This window comes from Dermacentor albipictus, unplaced genomic scaffold (assembly GCF_038994185.2).
Source record: "Dermacentor albipictus isolate Rhodes 1998 colony unplaced genomic scaffold, USDA_Dalb.pri_finalv2 scaffold_20, whole genome shotgun sequence".
In the NCBI taxonomy this organism is placed as follows: Eukaryota; Metazoa; Arthropoda; class Arachnida; order Ixodida; family Ixodidae; genus Dermacentor; species Dermacentor albipictus.
The window spans coordinates 1,344,602-1,353,390 of record NW_027225574.1 but is presented as its reverse complement, the minus strand read 5'-3'; positions in this window follow the sequence as shown (position 1 = coordinate 1,353,390).

Genomic DNA, 8,789 nt, shown 5'->3' with positions numbered 1-8,789 from the left:
TAGAACTTAGTCGCCGCATGGCATTGTGAGGCGTCCAGCTGGCTGTACGCGGACTCCCTCGCGTTAGGTGGACAGTGCATGCACCCGAGAAGAGTCGTGCCCCTCGATAGTAGTACTTCGATAAACAATTTTTCGAGCTCTGACTCGTCCAACTCATCGCGGCGCACCGGAATGAGGCCCGAGGGGACTGCAGTCAACACTTCCCCTCCTCTACCACGCCGGTGCCTTCGATATACGCTGTGTCCTTTGACGTTGAAGAGTTCGCCCTCGTTTACGACTAGGTCAAGCCAAGAATCACTGAACACCACTGTATTGGTTAGAAGTGACACCACATTGGCGCGTAGACCAGGGGCGCTATAACATAAAACTATTCCAAACTTTTCTATTCCAATTCTGCAATCAGCCCACCTCGATTGGTCAAAAACTTTTTTGGACCACCCCCACATCACCTGTCTATCATGCGACGTCACGAAAACCGCGATAGCTCACCATCTGATATGACGTGTACACACTGATTACGCATAACTTGACCAAACAAAACAGAAATAGTTATTTCTGATTCGACGCCTTTTGGCCATTAGCCCTCGGCTATTGGTCAAACATTTTCCGGCTGCACCCACTTTACCTGCCTCTCACGCTACGTCACAAAACCGCAAATACTTACCGCGTCAAAGTGACGCGTACGCATTAAAGATGCATTAATATGCCGAACAAAACTGAATTTTCTTCTGTATAGCCGCAGGCTGCCCCGTTCGGAAAGGAATAAAAGATGGCTGCCGCCGATCGCTCCGGCACTGGCTATTCGCCCCTGCCGGAGAGCATGGGTTTATTTGCGTGTAATAAAGCTTTTTGCGTGGCCGTGTAACGCTTTTGAGAACTTTCAGCACGTTTATGACCTCGTTCTGTCAACTATTCTTTGCTGAGTATCCGTCCTAGCGTCATTCTTAAGTTTCAGTTGCATGCCGCCGCGATCGTCGACGAGCCACCATAAGCAAAGTAAGAGAAAGCGGACCAATCACAGACGCCGGCACCACCCTCTTCATCCGATTATCGATATTCAGTGCAGTAGCTCGGCCCCATCGAACCCCTCTCTACTTGAGCATGCTCCTCGCCTCTTGTGAGCCAATTAGATTAGACAAGCCACACAGTGCAGACAATGTTATTCGTTTTTCAAGCAAACAAAAGTGACTTTGCATGAACGAATCATTTTATTGGTTGTTCAGACAACCCTGTGGGTGACTGCCCGATGCTTGCGTTGGCGGTTACGCAAATTTGACGTCATGAGATTGGAATAAAAGCACATTGGAATGGTTTTACGTTATACGGCTCCAGTAAGCTTTGCTTTTTTGCTATTAAATGCGTAAGAATTTCTACGCCTAACCAACGAGAAATTTGTCCGTCACGTAAGACAATGAGTGGCTCATACCCCACGTGAGGAAGAAAAAAATGCAATGGCTCATACCCACGTAAGGCAGAGGCTACAAAGGCTCAGCGTAGTGAAGCGAATAGTGCGCACATTCATTGAAAGCACCCATAGAATACACAGTTAGACAGGACGCAAGCAGTACACTTCAGACAACAGCACAAACAGACTCTTACAGAAACCCCAGACTCATGCACGCCATGTATCCAGACATGTACACTACAAACAGATGCACATCGTGTGGCGAGGTTGCCACACTAAATCACATGTTATGGGAGTGTCGGGACCTAACAAACAAGTCGGGCAGTGCCGACCCCTCCGTCTCTTCCACCGACAGCCTCCAGTCACGCTGGATGACCGCACTGCTCAGCTCTGACCTGACAGCACTACTCTGGGCCGTCCAGCGAGCCGAGGAAGCCGCTTCGAGACAAGGTCTCGGAACCGCGTCCGCGGCGGGTGCCCAGACCCACTAAAAGACGCCGGACTCAAATCTTGCTAATTTGAAATAAAAGTTTACGCTCTCTCTCAATAAAGAACCAGCTGAAAACAGGCATCCGGACCATCAGTAAAGGCTTTCATATCCTCCTCAGCAAATGTAGCGGTGGTTTTGCAACAGCTTCGCTAAGTTAACTTTAATTAATCTTAACTGACACCAAATGTCCTGGGTTCGACTCCCACCAATGGTCGTGGGTTCGAATGTCGTAATGAACTCTTTCTTAATTAAACATGTCTTATTATGTTCGCTATCAAACATGACAAACGATCGAACTACCGATGAGAGTCGATAAGGGTTTATATGGGTCGGATTAAGTTCCATAACGTTGATAATGACGCCGGGCTGCGTGGAGAGGAGCAAATGGCACAATGCTTACACGTACTTTGAGAACTACCAGAGGAGTTTTCGCGTCCAGTTTTTTTCTTCAGTGTTTTTGTCGCGCACAGTATGCGAGAGACTAGCATGCTTTTATTCCTTCACTTTCCTGCTGGCAAACTGCGCTGACCAGCTCAGACCCGCAGTGAGCAGCGACGGCAGATCCGGCGGGCACGCGGAGTGGCGCGAGCCAATGGGGCCCTGAACTAAGGGCTCCACCCTGCGAGGAAGTCGTCCAATCTCATGACAAATAAATTTTTTCTCTCTCTCTCTCTCTCTCAGTGACTGAGCCATGCCACGACATCGACAAAACCTTTATATTGTTGTACATAAGGGAAACAAAAGTGCAACTGCATAATGATGATTAATAATGAATGCAGAAGGCTACTGTCACACGTGAAACAACTCAAGTGAAACATGGAAATGTTTAAGCCATATTTTGCCTAAGCAGAGTAGATCGCCATATATCCACTGATCCACCGCGGTGTGTGGAATGTAACTTGGACACTCCGCTGAACACTTAATGACTTTACACTGGTATTCTTTCAAAATACTTTCCAAATTTCATAAATTTGGCGCAAATCAGTTTACTTTTACGGGTGAAAATGAAGGCTAAGCTTACTCTCACCCCCCCCCCCCCTTCTGGTTAGCGTACCTGCATTTTCTTTAGCTTGGCTAGGAAGTATGCGCGTACTCTTTTCTGACTACTCCACTGATGGACTACCTGACATAATCTTGATACAAAGTCAGTTTAGGTTAGGTTGACATGACATAAAACCATATATTTAAATGGTCACCAACCTCTAATTCAACAATATTATTTTTCGAATTAATTTTTTAACGATTGCCTGATAATCCGAAAATTTTAAGGCCCCTTCCGGACACGCAAAATCCGTCGGCGCCGACTTATTTGCTTAAAAAATCTTGCGGTTAGGATAGGCGGTAAATCGCCGAAGGATTGGCGTTGTCCTTTTCCACAAGGTGCTGTTGTGGCAGGTATCTTGTGACCTAAACAAATATACTGCTTGCTAAAGATATATATAAATAATCTCAAGCGTGACGAAATTAAAAACAAATAAGAGTGTGAACTGCTCCGAACAGAAATCACCAGAAAGGAAAATGGAAGCTTCTGCTAGGGTCCCTCTGCAAGCAAAGCTTCCATTGAAGTTGTCTGTGGCGCCACCTCTTGGGTGCGACGCTAACAGCGTCAGAGGAGCGCCTGAGCAAGCCCACTTCCCCCTTCGAGTACACTGTACTGGAGGTGACGGCCGTCATTCGTCGAATCATATGCATGGAGTGGCGAGGAAAACAACAGCCATTTAACGAATACTAGCGGATCCAGAAGATAGCTACAAAGGGGTGGTGCACGGATTCCCAGCCCACACTGAATCAGCAGATCTCCAGCAACACCTGCGAGTCATAACCTAAGGAGTGATCATCAAAAAGGCCCGAATCCTAGGAAGCTCAAACACCGGTCTCCTCGCCTTCAAGTAGGCACGCGCCCGAAATGCGTGTACTACGTGGCAGTAGAGATGTGTGTGGAGTACAGACCGACAATCGAAATGTGCCTGGAGTGCACGCAAGGACACCGCTCAGAGGTGTGTCCAAACCCCAAGAACACATGCCGGGGCTGCGGACACGAAAATCCACCCCCACAAGTACACAAATGTTAAGTGAAGTGCGCCGTGGGTGGCGCGGAGGGGCACGAAACACGTAGGTGCCCGAACAAACTGATGGCCGCCAAGCGTGGCAAGGCAACTCGCAAGTCTCGATTGTGCGAGCGGTCGGGAAATAACACCAATAAGACACCGGGACGCTCGTTCGAGTCGACGGAGGAGGAGCAGCGCCTCTAGCGACGCCGATCGAGATCCAGATCGCCACACGGAAGAAAAGCGAAGAGCAATGCCCCATCGAGGGACCCCTCCAGCTCCAGGGCTTCGCAGCGATCGAAGTCACCATTGCCTCAAAAACAGCAGGTGAGCTGGCCGAGGCTTGTTTCTTCCACTGCTCCAAAACAGAATACCGGCGAAAATGATAAACGCATCACGGAAATGGAAAAGGAAAATGCGCGACTAAGAGAACAGCTCTTGGAAGAAGAACGCAAACGAAAATCACTCGAGAAACAAATGTCACATTTAGAAGCGCAACTAAATAACAAAATGCAATAGCTACAAACGCCACGTCAAACTAAATAAATAGCCAAAACGAAGGCCGCGGCAGATATAACCTCGGTCTACACGCCGTCTCCGACAACATCAATCTCAAATAACACGCAAACAACGGCAGCGCAAATCCAAACAATGATCACGGAAAACATGAAAATATTCATGTATGAAATGATCGCGTTAGTTAATGAAACGCCAATGGAATTTCAACAGCTATGCAAGTATGACTTGGTAAAAACATAAGCCATTGGTGGCGGAACAGCTTAAGGCAGTCACGAAGGCTGTTCCGACTAAAAGCGCACAATTCCGATAGGAGCGGGTTCAGCAAAATCTGAAATAAGCCACTGAATAACAGAATCCGACTGCTCGGACACCGAAACGTCACTGGTATAAAATAAGAGTGGGCAACATGGCTAATCACACTAAGAAGCAAAAACGAATACCAAATTCAGAACAATTGGAGATCTGCCTCTCCTTCTCTAGGAAAGCGGCAGCTATCCGACAGTTTATCAAAAACTCTGAAATTGTCCTGGAGGTGATATGTCTGCAGGAGGTAGGAGCCAAGCCGACCAAAATGCAGGGATACTAGACCCTTAGCAATCCCCAAAATTCGAAAGTCGCCACGCTGGTGAGCAAGTCCATAAACGCTCTATTATTAACACTTCCAGAAATTGACGGAGATACTAATTCCATAGTTATCAGTGTGATGCCAAAGAAATGAAGTAAGGCACACACAATAATCACAAAAGTGTACAGTCCACCCAAAAGCAAAGGGGACGACCTACCCCAAATTCTCTCGGCAACAAAAGATGTAACGGGTAGCAGGGATAAGGTGGCGATAGCGGGTGATAATAACGCACCCCACATACTATGGGGATACGCGAAAACGTCGCCCAAAGGGTTCCTACTCGAGCGCACCGCCACGTCCTTAGGCTTACGGGCAATCAATGAAATCGGAAACCGGCGCGCACAGTTAACACTGTCAGCAGATACATGGCACCCGACCGCGCATTTACAATTAACGTCAGAGACGCACAGTGGGTTTCCCTCGACGAAAACCTGGGAAGCGATCACGACGCCATCATAATAGCGCTTTCCGCGCCCAACATCCGGCGAACAATAGGAACCACTAAGTTAACCGACTGGCCTCGGTATAGAGAACTCCAGAGAGCGCTGGAGGAGTCAGATACCACCCCGACCAACATGCGGCAATGGACTCGATTCCTTCAACAAGTGCACGCGGACGTCACCAACGCCATTGAGTGCACATCGGAGGCACCGGTGATAGACTCTCACCTGGTTAGCCTATGGGAAAAGCGGCGGAAATCGGCCAAGAGGAGGAAAAGACAGCGTCTAAACAAACACCTGAGGCGACGCATCGCTCTCTTGGCAGAGCAAGCCCAAGGCCACGCCAACGAGCTAGCTGAAAACGAGTGGGCGACGTTCTGCGGAACCCTATCAGGGACTCTGGGAGCGACCGGTACGTGGCGAATACTACGGAGCATGCTAGGCCCGATGAGCACACGTACTGATAATAACAAGAAGCTCCAAACTATAGCAGACAACTTCGAGGGTACAGATCGAGAACTACACGACGCCCTTCAGAACAAATACGTAGGACCCTCACCCGCGACGGGATCGCCCTACACGACGAGACTATACGCGGAAGAAGCCAATCCTAAATTAGGCCAAAAAATAATGCTCGCGGAAGTGCACGAGCTAGGCGGCACAAGCCGCAGCTAAAAACTCGGCACCGGGCCCAGACTCGATCGCAATTTCAATTATTTGAAACACATGGCTTCGGCGGCCCTAGTGAAAGTTAAAAAAAACAAACAAAGATTTTCAACAGCGAGTAATGCCTCAAGGGTGACTTGCACCAGGTAGGGAGATTTGCTAAAATAATCATAATCCCCAAACCAAAAAAGAACCCCTCGATCGATATACTCCGGCCAGTATTGCTCACGTCCTACCTGGGAAAGCTCTATGAGAGGGTGATCCATAGCAGACTGCAGCGATACCTGGAAGAGCGGAACTGGCTCCCGGACTCCATGATAGGATTTCGCATGGGTTTATCGTGTCAAGACGTGTTCCTCCTATACTTAGAGACGAAATTTTATGTAATATACCGTACGGCGCTGAGAGACTAGTCTACTCGTAGGTTGTGGCGAGCTTACCTACAATTACACAAGGGAATTTCTTTCCAACCGTGAGGCACGCATCAGTATTGGCGAAATCGCAACGGATACATTTCAAATACGTAGCAAAGGAACGCCTCTAGGAGCGATAATATCTCCTCTGCTTTTGAGCATGACGATGTGCCGCCTCGCAGGTGATCTGGATTGGACACCCGACCTAGGTGACACGCTCTACGCGGACGACATCACGCTGTGGGCGAGCAGAGGTTCACTAGGGGATAAAGAATATACGCTCCAAAGCGCAGTAGTAGTGGTGGAGAAATTTTCTTGGGGAAGCGGGCTGAAGTGTGCGGCGCAAAAATCCGAGCTTATCCGGTTACACGCGAGAGGCTACAAATCCATAAGGTCAATTAACATTGTGTTTGAAGGCCACACGGTCCGGGAGGTACCCACGATGAGAGTCCTGGGTTTGTGGTTTCAGAGCGACGGGAGAGCAGCACAGACGCTCGAAACTCTTAAATCCACAACCCACAACATAGCCCAAATTATACGTCGAGTGACGTATGGAAAGGTGGGCATGCAAGAAGGCGATAACTCGAGGCTCGTAAAGGCCTTAGTAATTAATCGAATCACGTATGGCTTATCTTACCAAATCCTGAACAGGGAAGTGGAAAGGCAGACCAACACGATAATTCGAACCATTTTCAAGGTGGCTCTGGGCCTGCCTAAATGTAGCTCCACGGAGCACATGCTAGCTTTGGGAGTACATAATACTTTCGATGCACTCAGGCAGGCCACTCTAATGCGGCAGATGGAACGGCTCAGCTTCACAAAAACTGGTAGGGCAATGTTGGCTCGACTCAATATCCCAGCATACCCCATTTATCTCACTGAACCGGCCATACCCCTCCCTCCTTCAGTGAGATGCAAAATTACAGTAGCTCCAATTCCAAGAACATGCACCCCGAGTACAACAAGGAAAGGCGCAAAACACGCGCACAATGTATTCAATCGATGTACTCTAATAACCCTAGATACTATACGTACTACACGGGCGCAGCTGCGTATGCAAAGGCGACCGGGCAGTGCTACCAAAAGAGATACGCCCTGTCAGGCGTGAACGCGATCTGCCAGCAGCAAATAACCTCGTCGGCCAAGGCGGGATCACCCACCTCGGCCAAAATGTTAGCAGGGGCGACCGCCCTTGCTCACGCAGTCTTCGCAAAGGGTCTCAGTTGTGGTCACGGACTCCCGGGAGACATGTCGCATGTTTCTCGAAGGGCACATGACTGCGGCTAGCTTCGCAATGATTCCCATATCTTTCAAGCACCATCACCGCCTACTCTGGTGCCCACGACAGGCGGGGGTACAAGGGAATGAACAGGATAACGCGTTAGCTGGAGGGTGTACCAACCAAGCCGATGGCCTCTTCTAACCCCAACCACTCGCACTATCCCTCTCGACGTCCCATCAATTTAAATGGCAAAGACATCCTATCCTTGCTCATCAGCGCGGAGTCCGCAGAAAATACCCGCCGCCTCACCCGAAACTAAGCGAGGAAGAGGTCGCTGATTGACGAAAAAAACAGACTGAGGTATTCCCACACCTAAAATTGCTAAACTCCATCTATCCCACTCGCTATAGGGCCAACAGCCCTTGGTGCGGTGGCATACCCACCCTAATACATGTAACCTGAGAGTAAGCTAAGCACCCTCATAGGCTAAATAGCAATGACACAATAGCGCAGTGGGACGCACAGCTCTCCCGTTCCGACTTGGCAGGACAAAAGTCCTTAATTAGCCAGGTCAGGCAGGCGACAGAGGTCAGTGGGGCCCAGGAATGGGGGGCTCCGATCACCCCTCAAAATCTCTTCCTGTCAAATAATGTTTCTCGTCCCTCTCTCTTTCTCTCTCGCTCTCCATGTATATATATGTATATATATATATATATATATATATATATATATATATGCTTTTAGACTTAGTGATATTTGGCAGTTAAGTCCTAAAATTAAAATAAAAAATTTTACTTTTTCTATCTGGTAATCTGTCTGTTTCAATTCCTAAATTGTACTTTGGTTGTAGTTTCCTGATATCTTATGTAAAATTTCAGGCGCCATATTCTCGGCCAATCCCCCAGGGTGTGCACGAGCCATAATTTAGGGCCATCATAATCATCATCACCAGTGCAGTATT